The 25,766-nt window shown below is 34.5% G+C and overlaps 1 non-coding gene across 1 annotated transcript; it reads right to left on the bottom strand.

The window, feature by feature from the left end:
* Window positions 1-288: 288 nt before the first annotated feature.
* LOC118544037 (U6 spliceosomal RNA) lies at window positions 289-390 on the bottom strand. The gene has a single exon (XR_004921376.1). It is a non-coding gene; the product is annotated as a U6 spliceosomal RNA (small nuclear RNA).
* Between the last annotated feature and the right edge of the window lie 25,376 nt (window positions 391-25,766).

The following is a 25,766-nucleotide window of genomic DNA, read 5'->3' on the forward strand; positions in this document are numbered from 1 at the left end:
CACAGAGCCCGTCACGAGGCTAGATCTCAGGACCCAGAGATCATGACCTGAGCCGAAATCAAGAGACAGACATTCTACTGACTGAGCCACCCAGGCGTCCCTCATCAGTAGATATTTTAATGACATATGTATCATTCAAACATTTTCTCTTTTTACTTATTCCCTTATTCCAAGCAAAGGAAATGGAAGAATAGATCATATTAAACAATTTAAAAAAAAATTGATGATTGTAAATTCTGATTTAAAAAATGTACTTATTATTTATTTTCAATTTTTTGTTTGTTTTTTATGAATTCGTTTTTCATGAATTTGCATGCGTTCCTTGCAGAGTCCATGTTAATCTCCTCTGTATCATTCCAATTTTAGTATACATGCTGCCAAAGAAAGCACTGTTTTCAGTTTTATAGAATTATTACTAATACACAATTAATCAATACAATCAAGATTTGACAGGTAATTATTAAACAAATCATTTTTAATGAGATGAATGAGTTTTTACTCTAATTACTTTATGTAGACATGGATTAATATAACTTATTTCTAGAATCATCCAGGATTCATCCTCAAATTTACTCCTCTTTTTCATGGTTACAAATGCCAGCAGTAAGCAATATATTTCATATTTTAAAAAATAAATAAATGGAAATGAAAATTATTCTAGCAGAGATATATCACTCAATTATTTAAACTTTTTCTGTGTTGTATGCCAAAATTATATTGTGATCTTTTAACCAAATTACTTTTAATGATTTATTAGCTGACAACTCAATTAGGTCCTCCTTTAATTTTGTTGAAAGCAAACACTGGAAACCACTAGAATTGTAAAAGCATTTGTTACCCAGTCATCAAAGTCAGGCATATCTTCAACTTTCGGGAAGTTTAAAAACAGGCTATACCAAGACCTATCAAGTTTCTAGGTTTTCATACAAATGTCTGAAGTTAAAGGAGGTTTCTTAGGCAATGGTTTTTTTTGCTGTTTTGTTGTTTGGCACACTGGGGATTTTTACATATAATGCCAAATGCACCATGGCGAGATCCAAGATATGTGAGGATAAGTGGAAGAGGGAGACGGGGTCAGAAAAGAGAACTGGCATAACATCTGCAGAAAATATCTATTCTGGTCCTCTGTCCATTTTAAAATTGGATTATTTGTTTTGTGGTGTTGAGTTGTATGAGTTCTTTATATATTTTTGATATTAATCCTTATCAGATATGTCATTTGCAAATATCTTCTCCCATTCAGTAGGTTGCCTTTTGTTTTGTTGATAGCTTCCTTCACTGTGCAAAAACTTTTTAGTTATCAACCTAGTAGTAGTCCCCAATTGTTTATTTTTGTTTTACTTTTGTTTTACTTCCCTGAGACAGATCCAGAAAAATGTTGCTAAGGTTGATGTCCAAGAGTTTTCTTTTAGGAGTTTTATGGTTTCACATCTTACATTTAGGTCTTTAATCCATTTTGAGTTTACTTTTATGTATGGTGTACAAGGTAGTCCAATCTCTTTTTTACATGTAGCTGTCCAGTTTTTCTAGAACCATTTATTGAAGAGACTGTTTATTCTCCATTGTATATCCTTGCCTTATTTGTCATAGATTAAATGATCATATAAACATGGGTTAACTTCTGGGCTCCCTATTCTGTTCCATTGACCTATGTACCTATTTTTGTGCCAGTACTATATTGTTTTGATTACTATAGATTTGTAATAGAATCTGAAATCTGGGATTGGAATACCTCCAGCTTTGTTCTCCTTTCTCAGGACTGCTTTGGTATTTGGAGTCTTTTGTAGTTCCAAAGAAATTTACGGATGGTCAACAGACAAATGAAAAGATGATCAACATCACTAATCATCAGGGAAATGCAAATCAAAACTACAGTGAGATATCAACTCACACCAATCAAAACAACTAGTATTAAAAAGATAAAAAACAACAAGGGCTGGTGAGGATGTAGAGAAAAGAGAACCTTCATGCACTATTGGTGGGAATGTAAACTGGTGCTGCCACTATGAATAGTAGTAGAAATACCATATGATCCAATAACACCACTGGGGGTATTTACCCAAAGAATATTGAAACACATATTTGAAAAGATATACACAACTCTACGTTTATTGCAGCATTATTTACAATAGCCAAGATATGAAAGCAACAAAAGTGTCCATCAGTAGGTGAATGGAAAAAGAAAACAATATAATTTAAGGACAGTATAATTTCAAGGAGTTAAGCACATCATTTTTCCTAGTGCTTACACACATAATTTAAAAATAATTTTATTATAATGAAAGGAAGATGTTATTTGAGGGTTATTCTAAGCATAGTGTAGTTTCATGGATGAAAGCATATGGCTTTTCCCAAGTGCTTGTATACATAAATTCAAAATCATTTATAAGTTAATGAAAGGAAGATGTTTCTTGACACCCACACCACACATACACCACAGACACAACTGACCTGTATCTCTGAACAACACATATGCACCACATATAACACACATACACCAAACACATACCACACACACACATACACAGCACAGATAAGTCACACTCACCAAGACACACACACCACACACAGTACACATATGCCAAGCTTATACCACACACACATCACATACACCAAACACACACCCTACACATACACAGCTCACACAGAACATATACACTACATACATCATCCATACATCATGCATACACATCACACATAGAGCACTCACAACACATAACCATACATACCACACACATAACACACACACACAAGACATAAACCATGGAACAGCACATAGAATATGGAATATTACTCAGCCATAAAAAATAATGAGATCTTAACATTTGCAACAACATGGATGGACCTAGAGGGTATTATGCTAAGTGAAATTGGTCAGACAGAAAAAGACAAATACCATATGATTTCACTTACATGTGGAGTCTAAAAAAACATAACAAATGAGCAAATAAACAAAAACTAAAACAGAATCATAGAAAACAAGCTGGTGGTTGCTAGAGGGGAGATTGTGGGGAATGGGCAAAATGAGTGAAGAGGATTAAGATTAGTCATAGAGATGTAAAGTACCACATAGGGAGTATATAGTCAATAATACTGCAATACTTTTGGTGACAGATGGTAACTATACTTATCACGTGAGCATTTCATAATATATACAATTATTGAATCACTATGTTGTGCACCTGACACTAATATAATATTGTATGCCAACTATATTTCAATTAAAATAAAAGGGGGGAAACGGTGTAATATCTTGACTACAAGTATGTTCCGGACACACACATTTTAGCAGAGAGTATTCATGAAAGTTGAGAAGTGGAGTGGGAAAGTGACTTCCTTAACACTGTTCATACTTGCTTCTCCCTCAGAAAGTAAGTTTTTCAGGGGAAAATACCTCTCAGTTTGAAGAGCACAGTCATAGGTCATAAAAAAGTCATGTACAGTGCTTCTTAAAGTAAAAAAAAAAATGTTGATAGAAGAGATGCTGAAACGTTTCAAGAAACTAATTTAGCAGCTAACATGTCAACATTGTCTGACTTCACTTCTCTCCTTGATCTTCTGGAAACCTGTATGTTCTCTTTCCTGAAAAGACTTAAATTGAGTCGGTTGAAATCTGCTGTTCCTCAGATGAACATAGTTTGATCCAAATAGCAGCCCCCTTCCACATGAAAAGATTCTCAAGTTTAAGGGTTAGAAACTTCAGAGATCTGGCATTTAGCTTATTACAACAGTGACACGTAGTCCTCATGAAGCATGAGATAGACGATAAAATTTAGTAAATATTGTCTTCAGTATTATTATAGTAGGTATTAGTGCCTTAATATACTAGATATTAATGCCTTATTATAGTGTTCAAAATACAATGGTATGTTTATGCATATTTACACATTGTTATGTATTGTATATAAATTATTATTTGACGTGTTATATATTAGTGCTTAGGGAAAGACTCTATAAAGTTCCACTTAATTTTTGTTATTTGTTTTAGCAAGCTGAATTATGCCTTTCTCTATGAACAACTACCATCACTACCAACTTAGATTACTTAAAATAAAAGGCAATCCAGAAAGCATTGGTAGTAAATTGACATACACGTGTCAAAGTATTTAAAACGTTTTGGTGTTAGGTGAGGTATGATAAATTAAACAGAGATGGAAAAATGAATAGAAAATTGCATAGATGTTACGCATGGTAAGAATGTTTTTGATTCAATTCTAGGATTTAATAATATCTTGATTTAAGGCTTAGACAAAATTCAAATCTTTTAAAATTGAGGCTCATTGGCAAATATTAATTCTTTTTCATTTTTCATTTTTCCCTTAAAAATAAGTTATCAGAGTGTACTGAAGGGGCCATTTGTACATTTAATAGTTCTTATTAAATCAGAAACATTCAGACCGTTTCCTTGAAAATACGTATGGCTGTAAATACTAATGGAAAATGTTCTTGGCAAGTTAATTTTGGAGCTTGCCAAACCCCAGACATCTTAGAAATGCTTGAAGATGTTATAATGAACAAAACATACTACCAGTTCACTGAACCTTGGAGTTATGTGTCAGGAAAGTAGACAAAATAACAAATATGTTGTCATGCTTTCACTAAACCAAAGCCATTCTCATGCGTCTGAATTTAGACTGAGGGCTTCTTCCATTTTTTAGTTCAGCTGTAGGATGTGTTAGTGCGATTAAACCACTGGCAAGTTCCAGTAGGACTTGCCATCAGTTGCTTATAATGATCTCTGAAGAATTTTCTGAAGATTTCCATAAAAGGATAAGGTAGCATTTGATGAGTTGTCTAAAATTTACAGTAGGGGATGAATTTCCTACCAGTGATTCATGGAAGTTTTTTAATTAGAAAGAAATTAGTAAAAACACATGCCATATACATATATGTATATGTATATGTATATATATCTATATCTATATCTATATCTATCTGTCTATATATATATATATATATATCTGAACCTTACCAATACGTTCCTTGTAATGGACCACAGGGCTGTGCAACCTCCTGCTTTTACATAGTATCCTGCTGTTCATGATACTAAATGTGAACACATGAGTAATAATTCCTCTTCTACCTGGCCAGAGACTATTTTCTCCTTCAATTTATTACCTAAAGCCTATACCTAGACAGTCATTCTTTCAGATGAATTAAGATTAGACATATATTTCAAACACTACATCAAGCCCTATATAGCTTATGTGTATATGAGGAATTTCACTTTTAACTCGAGAACAATCCACACACTCCATCATATATTATACATTATATAGCTACAGGGGACTCCAGAACATATGAAAATTACTTGATGAATGTTTTGTTTTTAGTCTGCTTAAATTTGGATACCTCTAAACTGAGATAATAGAAACTCTTTCTTGGGGTTCTTCTGAGGAATTACTAACAGAATTCTGGCAATCCAGTGGAGGACAGAAGGAATAAAGAGGCAAGTAAAGCTAGCAGCATGCAGTGCATTCTGATTTAGAAATATCCAAAAGGCTGGGCCACAAGTGGAAAAACCATTGGAAAGCCATGAGTGCAAATGTTTTAAGAAGACAAGAATTCTAATTAGCCTGGATGGGAAACTCAGCATGAGGCTAAATAGTTGGTTTGATGTTTAGAGTCATTATACTGGACTGTGTCAGTAGGATTACACCATACCATTGTGATAACACAAATGTTAAACAAATCACCCATCTCAGAATTTCCTAAACAGTGCTTTACAGCCTTTAGAGAATTTTTGTTTTTAAATATTGTAGTGTTTTTTTCTTTGTTGGATTCCTTAATGAATCTAGCAGTCTTTATACTTAGCAGGAAATCTGGACTGATCATTTGAGGCCTGTTTTCTTTATCCATTGTGGAGTACGGGTTTACTTTTGGACACCTAATAAATCATGATCTAACATCTAAGAAACAGACTTATTGCCACATTGCTAAATCAAAGTGAAAAAAAAAGCAGAATAAATGACTGGTATATCTTTCACCTATAGGACATTAATGAATCAAGAAGTGATATTCTCTAGTAATGATATGCTAGACTCTAATAATACATCTATTAATGATGTTAGAATCCTGGTCTTACTATGTAGAGTTAGTAATGGTTTTGTATTTGAAAATGTTAAGCCCTTCCTTGTTTGTAGCTCACCAAGGAATAGGACCATATGCGATGCTTTTCTATTTCAGGCAATGCCCCCACTGCTGGATAGATTGCTGTTGACAGCTTTTGACCAGAGGGAGCCATTAGATTTTGCTGGCTAGCAAACAATTACAGCTTTGATATGAGCTACGAGGTAAAGATGAAAAGGAATACCAATGCAGAAAAATATGCTAGCTCTGTGTGGTCTCTAGACCCTTCTTGTGCAAATGAAAAATTATTTAGATGTAAAAACTAACAAAAGAAAACCAAAGAGAAAAAAAAAATCCCAAACTTATCAGGATTCTAACAGGTAAAATGAAGACTGAAAGAGACCTGGAAGAAAAACAGTAGAAACTTCATACCACCAAAAAGGAATTCAGAGGATTTGTTTGAAGATAACCAAACATGTCAATTCATGCTATTGGTGGAAGAGGTTTGAATTTCTACATTTGGAAATATACCGATTTTGTTCCTAGCACTGTAGTCTTAGGATAGCAGTTGTATCTTATATACATAGTGATGCAACAACACATTTAAGCTGATCAAGCTTGTGGGTGTTGCCAAACAACAAGATAACAAGAAATATTTGTATTATCTGGGCATTGCTGAACATAAGATAAATCAGTAATTTCTTATTTAAAAATACAGCTTAGACTAAAAACAAAAAGGCAACAACTATGGTGAATTTAAGACTCCATGGATACTGTAGTTACTAGAAAATCAAACTTAAATGTTTGTATTGATAAGCACACCTTTCTTTGACAGAAAAAAAAACTGTACTTAGATTCTGAAGTGAGTCTTACACAGAAAAGATAAAAATGCTGACTTCTCTGTGTACAGCGCTCCATGTACTGAGATTTTTATGAAGTGGAAGTAAATAATCAGTAATCTACAGGTTAAACTTTGAAATAAAAAGGTTGTGATATCCTAAGGAAAATGAAACCTTGTAATCTTTTACTATGATAAAGTAGTGCCATATTCTTTTATTAAAAAGCCCACGGAAATAGTCTTGGTAATTTGTCAAAGTACTAATACACCATTTAATTTTTCTTTTGTTTTTAACTATTCGTATTAGAATCACCATTTCTTCCTTCTGGATATTTTTGTCAGTATCTATCTAATATGAATAGAGTAGAAACGGACTTATTCAATAGGACATATCTAGTTTGGTTTTAGTATATTAGCTAAAAATGTACAGTTTGGCAATTACATACCGCTCTGAAAGGTGGGCATCTTCTATAAATACAAACCAGCCTTCTTTTAGAACAAAGGCATGTTAAATATTTCCCCCCACATTTTCTTTTGCAAGATTTCTGAAATAACATTAAACTGTTTTAATATGGTTAGTACCCTCTTCAGTTAAGACTGATGGTCTGGGTTTTGGAAATAAAACTATGATTATGGTAAACTTACATGATGACACTTAAAATAGACTTTCTTCCCTGAATCAAAAGGCACTATTCAATAAGCATAGTGGATAAAATGTAATTTCCCTTATAATAATATGGAGCCAGATAATAATCACTTCCTAATTCAGGTTTGGAAGCTTGCCTCAGTTGACACTTTTCCTCCAAATTTGAGGTTCATTAAAGATCTGGCTGTCTGTCATATATAACTACAAGCAGATAATCTCATCTTAATAGGGATATTTAATTTTTATTTTCCAAGTATATAATTGTTTCTGCTTTGCTTCTATTTCCCCATCTGCTCAAAGGGAATAATAACACTTAGCATATGGATTATTGGGAGGGTTATAAATTGCTTTGTACAATGTCTGGCACATGGTAAGTCCTCAAGAAATGTTAGCTAATTTTAAGACTGTTATTGTTTTTATCCATTTTTTTAGGGCTCAGAGCTCTTGCCGTAACGTTAAATGAGCAAATTATTGAATTTAAAATCAATTGTCAAATGGAAGTGTTATGAAAAACATATGATTAAAGGTCTTTAAACATCATTATGTTTTTCCCATTGGCTGCCACACATCTAATTACAAATCTTTCTCTTTTCTCTATACAAAAACATCTTAAATTTTCAAAGCCCCATGAAGATGTATATTATCATAAGTAACAAATTATTAATATTGTCCAAAAGAATCAAATTAACAATAGCTTATAGGATATCCAATTAGTAACATATATATTGTTAGAATTTCTATAAGTGGATTTAAAAAATTACAACTCAATAAAAAATCAAATTTATTTGAAATTCCATACATAAAAGCACTCAAATATTTTAAGAGGATGATGTGGAAAAATAAGAGGCAATTTTGAAAAGTAAGAAGTAAACACACCCAACTTAAAGAGTCAGCAATGCATTCTATTGGACTAAAAGATATAGGTTGATCCTTGCTTGGTTTTGTATCTGTGTGGGCATTTAAAAATCTCCACTTTGGTGTCTGAATTCTTGATCTCTCCTTATTCTTCCACCCCTTTCCCTAACTTGTTCCTTCTCTAACTTTTTGCTCTTTTTGTAGTCTAAACAGTACTGGCCTGAGCTAGTCTGAAAGCCATACTGCCAAAAATCCCTCTCCTCCCCCCACATGCTGTCTATCACGAAGTCCTGCTGATTCTGGTTCAAACTATTTCTCAAATTGTTTCACTTCCCTCTGCCTACACTACCATCCTTTCTTGCCTGGACAATAGCAACAATCTTCAATTTAGTATTTCCTAGTTTCTTCTTGACCCTTTTAATCTAGTTTTCTCAAAATAGAATAAAATCATAAAACAGAACTAATGGCACGATGCCCCTGCTTACCATCATTTGATTGGTTCCCTTCTGCTCATAAAGAACACCAATAGTCTTTCCAGGATCACCTTCAATCAGGTGCATTTCATCATCTACTTGACTCAAGCCAACCTGGCTTTTTTTCTCTCCCTAGAAATGTTCTAACTCCCTCTTTTCTCAGAGCTTTAGTATCTGCCCTTTTCTGTATCTGGTAGGCTCTTCTCCCAACCATGCCTCAGAAAATCACTATTTAAATTCTTAAACCTCAGTTTTACAAGCTAGGACCTTCAAGAGGACTTGTCCTAACCAAACAATGTATGTAAATGGTATCTTTTCTGTGACTCTGTCTCATAGACCCCTTTTCTTTTTCTTTGTAGCACTTATTGCTTTGTTTGTCTTCTTTATTTTACAATGATATTGGTCAAAAAAACAAACAAACCAACCCAGAAAAATACAAGAGATAAAAAAGTACACAACAGTCTACTGACACTTGCTATTGACTAGAATATACTGCCCAATTTTCTTGAATATGTTGTGAGAGGAGAAAAATATTACCAATGTCTGCCTTCCTAGAAGTGTGCCTGTTTTCACCCCATCTAACAGTGCATAAGGCTATTCCATTCTCCTGATCCTCCTGATGTGTACGGAGTCTCCTACTTGCACCTGTTCTCACTGATTGTTAGTTTCTTAGGCAACTTTTTTTTCCCATTTTTACTGCCCCCAAAGATGTCCTTATTTTTCTTTTGTGACTTGCTTTCATAACATTTATTGATTTTATTTTTGAGTTGTTTTTGGTCATTTTTTTTGTTATTGACTTCTGGGAAGTGTTTTTATAAGTTCAGGATATTAATTCTTTGTATGTAATATATGTTGAAAATATTGTCTCCTAGTCTGTGTGTGGTTTTAAATTCACTTTACTTTTAGTTTGCTTTACAGTGTCTTTTGCTTCATAGAAATGATTGTTAGTGAAATGAGATCATCAGTTTTGAAAAATTTATAAATTGTTTTAGTGTCTTTAAAAATAATCTTTTCCTATCCATTGTCATTTCAGTTCTTATGTCTTAAACCTGTATTTGATATCCTGATTATTTAGTCTTCCATATAAATTCTGTCTTTCCTTGACAAGGTCCATAAAAATCCCAGAAAGGATTGTGACAGAAACTATCCTAGGAAAAATTTAAGAAGATTACTGGTAATATCAAGGTTTTTGATTAAATATATATATATTATTTCTCCATTTTAGAAGGTTTTTAAATGTACTGTAATAAAATTTTATAATGTAACATATTTAATAAAAGCCTTGTACAACTTTAGATGGCTTTAGTCTTTACAGTTTTTTTGTTTGTTTCGTTTTTGTTTTTTGCCACTGTGATGGTATGTTCTCTAATATACACTACACATATGTATAATGTGTATATATATGTGTATATATATATATTCTACTATATATTAATCTATTACATTTTGGGGTATACAGAGTTTTGTTTGTAAATGTTATATTCAAAAGCCATACTGAATTCTCTCATTATTCCTAATAATTTCATTATAAAGAGTAAAATTATTTTAGTATTTTATTTGTAGAAAATAACATGTACACAGAAACACCAAAGGTATTTATTCTTTCCAATTTTCATACTTCTTATTTCCTCATTATACTGCACTGTGTAAGACCTCCAGGATAAGATTAAATAGTAAGCATGATTTAATAGAGATATTTATATATTTTCATATTAAGTATCAAGTTTATTGTATGTTATTAGCAGGCACCCTTTAACAAGTCTAAAGGATTTGTTTCACTTAATTCTTTGCTAAAAGGACTGAACAAAATAGGCTTTGCATTGTTGAGATTACCATCTTTTCCTTCTAATGCGGTGTATAGTATTGATAGGGGACTTGTAGCTGTATATGCATGTATTCTTAGAATTAAATTCTACATGAACAAGATATATTTTTATTACCTTACTGAATTTCATTTGAAATTCTTTTATTAAGATTTTTTATTTATAGTTATAAGTGAGATAGGTATATAATATCATTTTCTTATATAACCTTTGTAAATGCCTTAATAAATGTCTTGGGCTGTCCAAACGCGGAAACAACCTAAACATCCATCAACCGATGAACAGATAAACAAAATGTAGTATATCCATACAATTAAATATTACTCAGACATGAAAACAAATAAGTTCTGCTACGTGCTACAGCATGGATGATTCTTTAAAACATTAGGCTATGTGAAAGAAGCCAGACACAAACAAGCAAATAGTGTATGATTCCATTTAAATGAAATTTTCAGAATAGATTTCCTTATTTTTCTATTATCTGAAATGGCCTCTTGAAGTTAGCCATTATTTATTTTTTCATTTAAAAATTCCTCTTTAAAATCATCTGTGCCTAAGATACTTTTTGAAGGGTAGACATTTACCTAATTAATACACTTTTAAAAAGCTCACTGGCCTATGCAAATTTTTTCACCAGAAGACACTTTTGGTAGTAAATATATATTTTAGAACACTGTCTATTTGATTCAAGTTTTTTAATGTATTGAATTTGTTAATTCTATTTTATATTATGTTGTTACGTCATGTATTATATATAATATTTGTATTATAATTTAATAGTTCTGTATCTTTTACATCAAGCCTTTTAGTTGTTTTGTTCAAATATTCCATTCCCTTACTTAACCCAACTTTGTTTTTGTTTTATGCATCAATTTCTATTTGTATAATCTATTACTCACCCATAATTTAAATATCTAACTATGATGGTGACTTCGTTAATTTTTCTTTAGATTTCTATCAATTTTTCATTGTATATTTCAAGGTTATTTTATTTAAAGCATGGACAGTCATAAGTTTTCTATTATGTTGGCAGACTTTTGCTTTTGTTATTGGGCAACTCTTGTCTCTATTCCAATTAATGCTTTTGATTATTTTTAATTCTGTGAATAAGATTAATATTATCTGTTTTCACATATTTAGTATTTGTTTGATATATCTTTTACATGAAAATTCATTTCAAACTTTCTAGATAGCTTTATTATCGGTGTGTGTCTATATTGGCTATAGCCTTTTACATGGATACAATTTTATACAATCTAGTGTTCTTTTAATTGATGAATTTAATCCTCCTATTATTGATATATTTAGATTGATTTGTTAGATTTTATTTGGTGCTCTTTTTTAAATTTTTAAATTTTCTTCTTTTGACCTAACTTACCTTTTCTTGACATTTGTTAATTTGACAAAGCTATTTATGCTCTCCCTCTTCTTTTTCTTTTTTTTAACTTTGTTTATTTACCACCTATAATTTATATGTCCATTTTTTTAATGGTTATCCTTAATGGTTTTAGCCACGCATATTTAGCTTTTGGGAAAATAAACAAAACAATATAAATGATAACAAAGCGAGGCTATTTACTGAGAGCATGTATTAGCAGGGGAATTGCCCCATCATTTGCTTTTGGCCAAGATTTAAAGCCAAGCAGTGGAGAGGAAAAGCTTTATAATGAAAACGAGGAAAGTTTCAGGTATGCTCTGATTAGTGGTTGCTGGCATGGGGAAGCTAGAAGAAAATCTGACTAAAAATGAGTTATGTGAATGGTTTGGAAGGCATATTTGGCTTTTGCTGGTGGATCCTTGAGTTGGTGGACAAAATATAGGAAACTGATAGTCACTGATTAAGTCACGACAATTCTGGGCCAATTGCTGAAAAGGTTGTGAATTGGTACTCGGGCTGGGTGTTGTAGAAATGTAGGTCTGTGCTCTTGTATCATATATGCCCTGGTTACTGTCTATTGATCTATTCAATCTCTCACTGTAAGTCTTTCTTACAACGCCTTAGACCATTCAATATCTCTACTAACCTCTCCATACAAAATAAGGCTTGATTACATCTTAATTAACCAGCACACTAAATTTCTTCCATCTTCCTTGACATAATTCTCTAGAACTTAGTTCTCTATTCTTAAAAATAAAATTTTGTATTATTTTATATGCAGAAGCAGTTAATGAAATAAGTCAATACATGTTAAAATATTTTGGGCTTACCACTGCTTTTGCATCCCATTGATTTCTTCTCATTTTACCTTCCCTCTGACTTAAACATTATGATTTGAAGATGGTACAATCTCTTATTCCTTGATTGTCTAGAAATGCTTTTATATGGTCATTTGCATTTGGATAATTGTTCAGGAGGATACAAAAAATTTTCATTGGCAGTTATCTGTCTCTTAGTATTTTTAATATATTACTCCATTGTGTCTGGACATTACTGTGGATAAGAAGTCTGCTGTAAGACCACTGAGGAAAAACTGTCTTTCACTTGTGGTGCAACTGAAGGTTTTATATTTATCCTTTATCCTTGATGCTATTTTGTTTAAAGATTTTATTTATTTATTTGAGAGAGAGAGAGAGAGAAAGCATGAGCAGGAGCAGAGGGAGAAGCAGACTCCCCACTGAGCAGGGAGCCGGACATGGGACTCGATCTCAGGACCCTGAGATCATGACCTGAGCCAAAAGCAGACGCTTAACCAACTGAGCCACCCAGGTGCCCCGCTTTTGTTTTTCTAAGTGTGGATTTGTTTTTATTTATCCTGAGCAATACTTGGTATTCATTTTTAATTTAATGGGTTTATGTTATGTTCAGTTTTGGAAACTTCTCAGCCATTGTCTTATTAAATATTTGTTCCGTATTATTTCCCGTATTTGTTTTTCTTAAATTGCTTTTAAATTTATGTCGAGGCATCTTAATCTCTGTTTTTATGACTCTTTAATATTTTTTATCTGTTTTACGCTTCATTTTGTGTTACTTCCTCAGCACAATTTACTTACAGTTTGCTATACCCCTTTGGAGTCCTCACAGACTTTATATATTATGATTTCTTTTTCTTTCAACAACTAGTATTTTATTTCCAAGTTTTCTAAATTGTTTATATTCACCTACATTTGTTTTATTTTGCTTCATTTTGTTTCAAATATATTTCTAGACTATTTTTCCTTGGGTTATATTTTCTGAGGATTCCAAGAGTAGTGGTGTTAAATAAGTTAAGACTATTATGTTATTTTAATCTCCTCTGAAATCTTGTGATTACTGCTGTTCTTAGATGTTTTTTTTTTTGGTAGAATTATATTTATTCAAGTGTTTTGGTATTTTAAGCTCCACGTGCACACTCACACAAACTGTTTCTCTCTATTTCTCTCTCTCTCATTTTTTAGTGGTATTGGGATTGCTTCTACCTGGTCCCTGGGACTCTGGTGTATAATCAGGTCTTATTTTAGAAGTTTGAGGAATTTACACCATGGGAATAGTTCCAAAATCCAGGAATCCAAGCATGGAGAGTTTGTCTCAGTTTCTGGTTGGGAGGTTGGCTCTGTATCCTCCTGCCTCCCCAAGCAAATTGCTTCATGCTAGGCAGAGCCCCCGTACCAGATATTTTTCCCCTCCTTTATGTGCGGGATGGAAAGCCCCACTCTGGCAACTGGTTTCCAGCAGAGTTTGGCTGTTTTCCCAGTATTTACCCCAAATACATTCAGTCTTTCCTGCTCCACAGAAGTTAGACTCCTAGCAGCTTCTGACTGCTTCCAGATCTAGAATCCAATAGGCCATCAGATTCAATTCTGATTATTTTATCCAATTCTTTTCAACTTCTTGAACTTGGAGATATTTATCTTTTTTCATCATTTTTGAGTGAATTTCTTTAATATTTGCTTTTTTATATTTTATCTGTCATGGTTATACATTTGAAGTGGGATGGGGTGAGCTTCAAAGCATGTATTTGCAATATCATTTTCCCAAAGTTGCATTTTATTTTTGTTTTGAACATAGTTCACTTTGACTAAATTACAAACCCAGTGAAAGCAGTGGCTTTATGTGTTTTGGTCATGATGCTTAGAGTTGGTCTTGAATAAATATGCACAATACCATGAATATGAAAAACTAAATAATGAGATAAATAAGGAGAAGGATAAACAGTGGATGACAATTAACAGACTTTACCATTAGACGTCAAGAACTAGGCTTTTTAAGTTAAGCAGAATCCAAGAAAGCCCTGTAGTCATCAAATGTTGATAGACATTAAATAATGTCTAGCATTTTCTGGCCTACTTTGTGCTTAACCATTTATTAGGCACTTTGTCGAAGAGTAGTCATTTAAATCTCCCAAAGCAACATTTTGACATTGGTATCATTCTAGGTATAAAGATGACTAAAATGAAATTCTGAGGTTTTGAGTATTCTGTCTGTACTTACACAACTCAGTCCTGAAGAGTATTTTAATCTACATTTGTCTTCAAAAATCATGCTTCTAAGCACTAGGAGTGGAAACTCTGAAATGTGGAATTCTTTGTATAACAAATTTTCCTCATCTAAGAAAAATCAGAACAATGTTCTCATAATTCACTTATTTATTTCTTCATTCAATAGATATTTGTTGACTTCTTTCCTGCTCTGTGCCATATGTTGTGTTGGATGCTGAAATCAAAGAGTGAGCCAGAGATATATAGTATTTTACTTCATACAAATGTGGAGAAAAGCAATGCAATAGTTATGAGAATGACCTATTAAGAATTAAGAATAATTTCTTGCTTCATATAGGTTATCTTTAACATAAGACAATGTAAACAAGGTAGAATTTATCTCAACAGGCTCTAAAATTTATTATTTTACCCAAAATATATAGCCTTCATTTGAACTAGCTTATATTTATTAATTTTTCCAAACCGAGAGGGGCTAATATTGCCTCTTTCAGTATGTTGAAAACTATGTAGAAGGAAATACTTTATTTCTCTGGGACATTAATCAAAACTATGTTGAAATAAGCATAGTGTGATCATACTAATAAAAGTTAATCATTTTTAGAGGCATCTAAAATTTAAAATTTACTTATTTAGTATGAGTTGTCTATAACCCCCTCCTTTTTTACAAGGTTCAGTTTCTTCCAGGGTACTGTTGGGAGTGGTTTATTTCATATCCTTCCTGTTTAACCCACAGGAAGCCTCTGTTTGTGCTTGCCTCTGGTGCTCAGGTTCTGGCAGGGACCCCTCACTGCTCACCTTGCACTGTTTTCTACTGCAGCCCTTCCCATGTTTTCTTGACTCACACAGTGAGAGGTTGGTATCAAGATGGGTAAGGCCACGTTTCTCCTTACTGCCCTGCCAATTCATTCTCCACACAACCTCTCAGGTCCACAGGAGTTGATCAGGCTTTAGGTAACTCAAAGGAATAATAACTTAGAATGAAAAATGTGCAACTGATGTAAAACGTCTGTTCCTATCGTTCAGGTGTAAATTAACCTAGTAATTAAAGCCATAGAGGAACCTGGTCTCTTATTATACCCATTTCCTAATCTAGATTCCCTGGTCTCAAATTTGTGCACCCCACTATAAAAGATGCCTTTCTTCATATTTCCATGTTTTAAATCTCTACCCATCATTGAATTATTTAATCCTTTTTAATATAAACTGACTTTGACTAAGGACCTTTCCTCTTCCTCCAGTGGTGTGTTCTCCATATTTGAATTAGACAAGAGGTCAGAAAATGTCAGCCTATGGAAATGGCTGGCAAACTGTACTTTGGGGGAAAACACAATGGTCAGAAATTTTTTTTTAATTTATTGCCAAATAATTAAATTTTGGAGATTTTGTATAAAAAGTTCAATTCTTGTCTTCTAATAAATTGAGAAAGTTAGAAACCCAGGATCCATATTTCTACATGGAAACAATTAGATACCATGGAGTGGCTTCATCCCTCAGAAGAAAAGTGTGCAACCTCTAGACTGTCATAGAACTGCTATTCTCCATTGGTTATATCCTGCTGGTTTTATTTATTTTTCCCACTTGCTGCCCCCTGAAATCATGTGAGTTTTTGTTCTTTTGTCAGAGAAATGCTCCAGGTGCCATCAGATGGTTGAGACCCCAACCAGTCCTCTTCAGGTCTGATGCACATTGAAATCTACCCACCAGCCAAAGTAATTTTGCCTGTTTATTTTCCTTATTCCCAAAATGACATTTCCCAAATGTTAGTAAACTATGTACTACCTTTGCCATTTCTGATATGTCCAAGCAGCACTTGTACATTTTTTAACTTAAGTAAGGAGTGGATCAAGGCTTTTTTTCAGGAATGTGAAGGACATTTTAGGCATTTTTGAAAGAACAAGCTTTATGGAGTCAAAATTGAGACTTATACAAGGGGGAAAGACTGGAGAAATGAAAGTTGGGAAGACTCCCTCCAAGAAATCAGGGAGTGCAGGAGTCACAAAAAAGCTAGAACCAATGGCTGGACTGCCTATGGTGGGGGATTCCCAAAAAGTTTTTGGCAAATCCCCAGTTGGCTGTAAACTTATTCCTATGACCCAGTCTGCAAATGCTGCCAGAGGACAATGTCTTCTCCTTCTTTGCCTTCCAAATTTTGTATGAGTGCTTCTCATTCTTGGAGCTGAACCAGAAACTGACAGGCAAGGGAGGCGGGGAAATGTAATTCCCAGCTTTCCTTCTCTGCAGTCCAGGAAAAGCTTAGAAGGGAAGAATAGGGCTAACTGTCAATGAATATGTGACACAAAGAGGTTTGCTTTTAAAATAAATCTGGTGGTGAAGGAAGACTAACAAAGGAAAACGGAAGATTCCAAGATCAAAGCATCAGAGCCATTATGAGCTGGTGAAGACTAAGAGTTCCATAGCAGGTCTGGGCCTGGTACCTCAGGTTGCAAGAGTCTGACAACAAGAATGGTGGAGCGACATGGGATGTCCGTCATCCCACCTGAAAGGAGAGACTACATCATTGACGGAAAGTTGGACCACAGTTAGGCCATCAAAGACTGAACTACGAATATGAGGATGAAGGATTGTGGGTAAGGTGGGGCTGCAACACAGGAAGGATCCATGGTTTTGAGAGGAAGGACAAGCTCTAAAAGAAAAAAAAAAATTAAAAAAGAAGAGTGTGGAAACTGGGGAGACGTTAGAGAGACAGTCTTGTAATGTGAGCTCAAGGTCTCCAAAAGAACAGAAAGAAAAGGGTAAATGGGTAGAGAAAAGTGTGTTCACGGCATGAGTTTCCACCAGACCATTCTGTGCATGTTGTTTCTGAGACTAGATGGTCAATGTCATGTGTTCGCTGTTTAGTGAGTTGACCTAGATGTGCAGTCCCTGTCACAACTCAGTTCTCTTGCACATTATGGGTAATTCATGTCATGCACCCAGGGAAAGACTTGCCTAGGCAGTAATGGTAGAGCCAAGACACATACACACACACCCCTTCTAAAGACAAAAATTCATTCTCAGAAACAGTACAATTTGAACCCAGAAGAGTAAGAAATATTTTTTTAACTGCTCTTTTCTGGGACAGTACTTCATTTTGGCAGTCAGGTCAAAAGAATGTCAATACCTTTCCTTTACCAATGATTTCAGAGTGAACCTCTCAGGTCTGTCCAGAATACGAAAGAAGCTGAAAACTAAGAAGTCATTTGTCCACTCTTTCAGCTACAAAAGATGGGGCCAGAATTTTGACATTAGTCTTCACACACGCTAAATTGAAATCATGGCTCTGGCTTCTCATATTCCTCACTTCCTGACCGATGGGCAGAGGAGGAGGGAGGGAAAGGGGATATTTTTAATCTGCTTATCTTTTTTGTTACATTAGATAAGAGCAATAATTCAAAGTCCCGTTACATTACTAGTGTAGCTTAAGCAAATATACGTGGCATACTTAATAGCTGATTTCTAGTATGCGTGCATCAAGCAATTACTAGTGTTCTACATGCTGCTGCACATAAATTACCTCACACAGTCCACTCATTTTTTTTCAACAGGCAGTGATTGAATGTACCATGTTTCAGGAATGTGCTAGGGGCTGAGGTTACAAAAACATGTCAGATGTAGAGTTTGCCCTCAAGGAGTATTCTAATAAGGGATATAGGCATGTAACTAATGATTACAGTGTCATAACTGCTAAGATTAGAGCATGATGTGAAAGATACTGAATTACAGGGAAGAAGTATATAAATAAGATAAGAGATGTTAGAAAATTTTCCTGAAGAGATGAAATATTTCAGTTATATACAATAAGTGCAGGGAATAACGGGGAAGGAGTAATAAAAAAGTTCACAACATTATTCAATAATTAGAGGGATTAATGACTGTTGAGGAAACTAAGGACTGTTCTTACTTATCACTAAACCATGAAGTAACTACATTGTATTTTATGTGGATTTAGTTCAATCTTGGTTATTAAAAATAATCTATTTAGTTTTTTTGCGGCAAAAACACTAAATTGTTTCCAAATATACATTGTCTTTTTCCTTATTAATGGAACTCCAATTTTATTTATTTATGTATCTATTTTTAAAATTTTATTTATTTATTTTGGAGAGAGAGAGAGAGCACGTGAGCAAGGGGAGGGATAGGAGGAGGGACAAAGCAGGAGGGAGAGGAAGAGGGAAAGAATCCCAAGCAGACTCTGTGCCAAGCAGGGAGGCTGACATGGGGCTCAATCTCATGACCCTGAGATCATGACTTGAGCTGAACCCCAGGGTCGGACACTGAACTGACTGAGCCACCCAGACGCCCTGGAACCCCAACTTCTAGACAGGCACACAACACCTAGCATAAATCTTGCAGCTAAGACTGGCCTGTGATTAGGTTGTTGCCCATAGGATACAAGCAGGAGAAATGTCCTTAAAAAAACAGCAAGATATCCTTCTCCATTCTTTCCACCTCCCATGTGCAGAAATACAGACATGGTGGTCAGAGCTAGAGTAGTCTCCTTGGACAATGTAGTAAAAACTGCAAGCTGAAAATACTAGAGAAAAACACAGAGGGAGCCCAGGTTCCTAACACCCAGAAGATCACACTCTCCCTGGATTAGTGATTTGGACTTTCTTTATCAGAGGCATAAGTAAATGTGTATATTGGAGTTTTTATATTATTTGGAACCAAGAAATTAAAGTGAATACAGTTTTAGTTTTACACCCCCCATTTTAAAATATCTCTTGGTAAATAAAAAAAATCAAGTAGAATAACAACTAACATTTATTTATTTTTTTATTTTTTGTGACTTTTTTTGTTTGTTTAACAGTTAACATTTATAGACCACATTTGGTGAGCTAAGATTTTACCAAGATGTACGTCTCTCATCTAATTCTGCCAACACCCTACAAAGTAGGCACTATTATTACCTGTGCCAGTTTACAGGGGAGAAGGCTCAAGGTCATAGAGTTAGTGAGGACAGACTCAGCATTTGAACTAGGCAGCTTAAAGCAATGCTTGGCTTTTCCTGGTCAGGATGTTCTGCCTCCTTAACTAAATATAAATTTAAAAGAAGGAAATTCATTTTTTCTAAAAATCATAAAGATCAAATTATGAAATTTTGAAAATTTTACTCAGTTTCCAAGATATATTTTCTATATTTGCTACTAAGCACATAATAGGTAATGTTTCAAAAACTAATGCAGACAAAAATAAATTATACATATAATATACATATTTTATATATATATATATATATATATATATATATATATATATGTTGTAGTGATTATGTATAGGAAATAAAAAGAGACAAAATCCAATGGCAGACATAAACAGAGACATACATAAACTTGTAAAAATATAAATTTAAAAACAACTTAAAATTTTTCTTTTTAAACATCCAGATGTCCAATTTCATATAATTCTACCATTTCTGAATTTTTCTCAATTGATAAAAGACTTCTGTTATTATTAAGTGAGCAGTCAATAAAAGTAGGAAATTTTTCCTGAAAAATATAGGTAGTCATATAATTTCTAAGCAGGAATGGACCTTAGAGAAAACCTAATCCAATCTCTTTAATTTATTGATAAAGAAAGTATTGCTCAGAGAATTAAGAAAACTGTACATTACAGCAATTGCAGTTAGAATGGGAGTTAGATTTAGTTTTCCTAATGATCAATGTAACAATGGTTCCACTACATCTCATATATGTAGTAGACCATCTTCTACTTTCATTTGATGAAAAAGTAGGCAACATGTTTCAGTGTGGCTAGGCAACATCCCTGAAGCAAAGAGGAGGATTATAGGGCATTGTACAGAATGAGGGTTATAAGTAGTAATTTATTGTACTCAATTTATCAACCGGTCCACGGTCCTTAATCTGAACACAGCTATGGCAGGTCTATGAGCCACTGGAAATTGCATTGCTAAATGTATACCATGTACATTTTTCTGATGAATGTGTCCATATTTTTTTTGTTAGACTCTCAAAGTTGTCAGTTGAGATCCAATGCTGTCTTCAAACACCTGACTATCCTCTGAACCAGTGCTCCTTTCTACCACCTAATGCAATATTCTATCCTTGTTAAGTTTTATTTTTTTCTTTTGGAGGACAGATGTATATTTTAAGGAACCATGCCATAATTTTGAAACAGAGATACCCTGGCTTATATTGGCAATTCCAAGAATGGGGGAGTAAAGAGAGTGTGCCCTGAATCTCTTTTAGCAAAACAAAGTGAATTCGCTTTTAGATATCACATCCTTTAGGAAAGTCCATTAAGAAGCTCATTTGATTTAATAGGTGTATCACATGAACCTATTCCTTAGGTATGGTGGTCAGGCTTTGGAGTTGTTCCCGAGACTGTCAAAAACACCAGTCACGCCACACATCTCACACTCTTAACTAAGAACAATTCTGCACAGTTAGGAGCCTTTATCTAAAAAGAGTTTCAGTATAAAGTAAACATGGTGAATGAATTCCCCTCCTTCCCTTCGAGAGGTCATGTTCGAGGTTCACTGGCGATGCAAGCTGGGAAGGCCTGGCCTGTGCCCACCTGCTAAGAATTAAACAGAGATCTGCAGTCTCTTGTGCAATCAATGCCTGGTCTTTAAGGAGAGGTCCTAAATTTGTCACCAGAAACTCTGACATGTTCACAAGCCATTTATTAATTTGAGTTAATTTGGGCATTATGGAATTGCTCTAACTTAAACATAACAATTCTCCCAATATGTGAGAAAATTCTCAAGCAAAGTCGATGCATGCATTACTTTGGGTAATCAAGTTTGCCAAGCAGGTTTTATTGTACTCTTCTCAGCATGGTGCTTAGTATTTAAAACCCCACCACATGTTGTAACAATAAAGTTATTGCTTATCAACCAGACCAAGTTGACAACCAACAAATGTTGCCATGAGTTATTTCAGGCTGGATTACAATCCTCTCCTTGGAAACCCATCAGCGTGTGTCTAGTAAGTAATGTTCAATAATGTTCAAGGTTGCAAACTTGTACAGAAACACATTCAGAAATAAACAACAACCACCAACACAAAACAAAACAAAAATGGAAGAAAGCCTATGTGTGGAGAAATATCCTCCAACAACACTAAACTAATTGTTAAAATATATATTTTCCACAGGGGAAAAAGTAAACTCCTTTTTTTAAGGCATGAATAATTCTAAACAACACCATGTTTTTTATTAAAACCTAACCTTACAAGTAACACTGGACTATTCTTAGGGATGGATGGGCATTCATCACCCTCCTCTTTGATGGAAGGTGTTGATACATTTTTGGTGGTAGCTTAGCTACATCGTTCTTTAACTTCTTCAGAAGTTTTAGATGAAGACCATTTGAACTTAGTGATTTATGGCCACTTAATTTCTCATATTTTTTCAATCAGGTCTTTGTTTTGATTTCTCTGACAGTTCTTCACCTTCTCTGTACAAAGTAACTCCAGGGTAGACACTTCTTTATCATCCTGGAGGAAAGGCCAGGCACAAAGCACCCATTCAATTCCTTTGCATTCTTTGCAGTCTCTTTGGATTGCTTCATTCCCAACAAAGTGGTCTAATAGATCAAATCAATCTCCAATGGATTTTGCATTTCTGATATGCTGATCTCAAGGGAGCTGTTTTATTATGCATTTGGGGATCACTTTGGCTTTTTTTTTTTTTTTTTTTTTGGTTTCAAACATTATCCTTAAAAGTCATTTTTTCAGGCTTTTATCACTTGCCTTTCATTCTTCCCAAACCCTAACATCTTACTTTCATTTTAAGTTTACTTTCCTCAAGTGTTCAAATTCCCAGTAGTGTATCCTTAAGCAGGATCTATGCTGTTTCTCTGGATTTTAATTTCCTACACCTCTTCTCTTCTGGCTAATCTCTCTCTCTCTCTCTTTTCTCTTAAACTTTTCTTTTAAAGATTTGAGTATCTACAGGTGTTCCTTTGATGTAATGTTCTCTATGAAAATGTCAAATTTGATTATATCATCGCTACTGCTAATTTTAAATTTCTCATCTTTTACTCTCAGACCAATGAGTCAGAAATGACAGAAGCTATACCAACACCAAGTACCCAAATTCTGTTTTTATAAAACAAAAACAACAAACTTTATTATCCAACAGTGAGACAAACTTCATGACTTAAATTTTTAACAACATACTAATTTCAGTATTGGCTATGCCACCTCTTCAAATGTGTCACTTGTGTCAAAGTGGTGAGAATTACAAGTTTCCTGTTTATCAACCCTGACCCCTCCCAGGTTCTGTGTAACAGGCCTCTGCTGTAATGCAAAGTTTATGCCCTATATTTCAATATGATAAATCAATCACAATGAAACATAGGTTTCTTATTAGCATATGCCAATCACTCTTTGGTAATCTACCAACGCTTATGTAGAGTAACCATAGTTTATCCTTCTTTATATAAATAAAACAATCTGTCTCTCTCACTTTTCTAACCATTTCAATATAACACCTACTGGCAGACAAACCAAACTGAGCCGTGGTGAACCTATTCTTACTCCTTCCAAATTGAATGCATCTAACCAAATAGTTTTGTATTACCACAGATTCTCTTTTGCAAGAAACCATGGAAGATCTGCTCAATTCCTAGTATAACTGAAAAACATACAAAACTTCCAGCAAAATATGAAGGGGACTTTATTAAAAAAATGTATAAATCCAATACAAACTTTGCTGTTAGTAGGGAAATTTTTTCTAGACTTAGATCTTAGAACACCTTGTAATCATCTATTTCTCTTACACAAATCATTCAAATCACCAGGTCACTTGCAGACCTCATTATCAGTATTCTCAAGTGCCCAGAGTGTACAGAAAGCACACCTGGGTCTGTATGCACCGGGTAATGTTAGCGTCTAAGTTCAGATTCGGGGTATCCTACCTTTGCAGGGAACTCAGGCCTTTTATCAAATAAACAAGGTTGAGATAAATGTTATGGGTAGAATTGACCCCTCCAAATTCAGAAATTGTAATGCCTAGTACTTCAAAATATAGCTTTATTAGGAAATAGGATTGTGCAGATGTAGTTAGTTAAGATGAGGTCATACTAGAGTATGGTGGGACCCTAATACAACACAACTGGTATCTTTATAAAAAGGAGAAATTTGGACACAGAGTCACACATATAGGGAGAGCATCATGCAAAGACTGGAGTTAACACTATCACAAGCCAAGAAACTACCAAAATCTAGCAAAGAGGCCTGGAACAGATCTTTCCCTAGTACCTTCAGAGGGAACATGGCCCTGTGGAACACCCTCATCTCAGATGTCCAGCCTCCAGACTGTGAGACAATGAAAATAAATTTCCAGAGTTGAAGCCACTTAGTTTGCAATGCCATATTATGACCTTCCCAACAAATTACTGCAACAAAATTCAGTATCAATCAATAATTAATTCATCAATATCAAATAATCAGGTGGGCAGAGAAAAGAGAAGTTTATAGGAAGATTTTGAAGGATTATTATTTTTAGTGCAGTATAAAGATTTCCCTAAATCTTAGGTAAATATCAGCTTGCTCCTCAGTATTCACATAGCATTTGTTAATATCTACGTTAACAGTGCTTTATCATGCTATTATGATCATTTGTCTGCAGATATGTTTCTCTCTTGAACCTGAAATCTCAGAGGGCTAGGACCGTGTATAGCTTCTTCATTTCAGAATGCAATGATGATACATGACACATAGTACATGTTCATAAAATGTCTTCAAAAAATGATGAAACCTGATTTGCTACAATATTGTAGAATGTTAACCAGATCATTCTGTTAAATAAAAGTTTTCATTCAAAGTAGTTATTAGTCCTTAACCAAGACACATGAAACAGTTCAACGTACTGGACTCCAACCGTACCTTTTCTCAATGCCATAACTAAAACCAAGAGATGTGTTGTCTGTTAAAAAGGGTCCTTAGAGATCAAACATACTGACGATAAAGTGGACTGAGCAGTTAAAGTGAAAAGACAGAAAACAGTCCCTGGTCTCTGACCTTGACTGCTATTTGTAGATTTGTTGTCTGTTTTTCAGAACCTAGCATTAAGAGAAGGTATAAAAATACTGCCATGTGTTCACCTCTATTCTAGGTCCAGGTTGTCCTGGCTGGCCAAGAATGGAAGTGTACAAGTTGAAACACACATCTTAATGTGAACCAGACTTGGTGGGGGATTCACCACTATATCCTGCCAGGTATCCAAGCCTTCCAGATACTCTGCTGTCTTTTGATGATCTGCCTATAAATTCTTTCAGTCTCTGAGCCTCAGCCCAAGTTTCTTCTGCCCCTCCTCCTCCCTCTGACCTCCCCTGTATCTCATCTGCCGTGTGCAATCTGACATAAGCTACTAGGGTTCAGTCTCACTTTCATTTTGCTGCATCTGTTTCACAATATAACCCTGATTTCTGTGTTTCCAAGCATCTTGTCTCCTGTCCCTGACAGATAATTCAGTTTTATTTTTCTGTCTCCAGATCTTAACCTACCTCCAGTTAATCAAGACACAGCAGTTCACTAGCAGTGTGGAAGCACAGATACTTGCTCTCTGTGCCCAGGCCCCACATTTCATCCAAAAAGATGCGTTCCCCCAGTAGCTGTGCTATTGACATGAATTACTATTGGCAGGTTTCTGTATATCAACCAAATGGATGGAAATAA

Source organism: Halichoerus grypus, chromosome 12, assembly GCF_964656455.1.
Source record: "Halichoerus grypus chromosome 12, mHalGry1.hap1.1, whole genome shotgun sequence".
In the NCBI taxonomy this organism is placed as follows: domain Eukaryota; kingdom Metazoa; phylum Chordata; class Mammalia; order Carnivora; family Phocidae; genus Halichoerus; species Halichoerus grypus.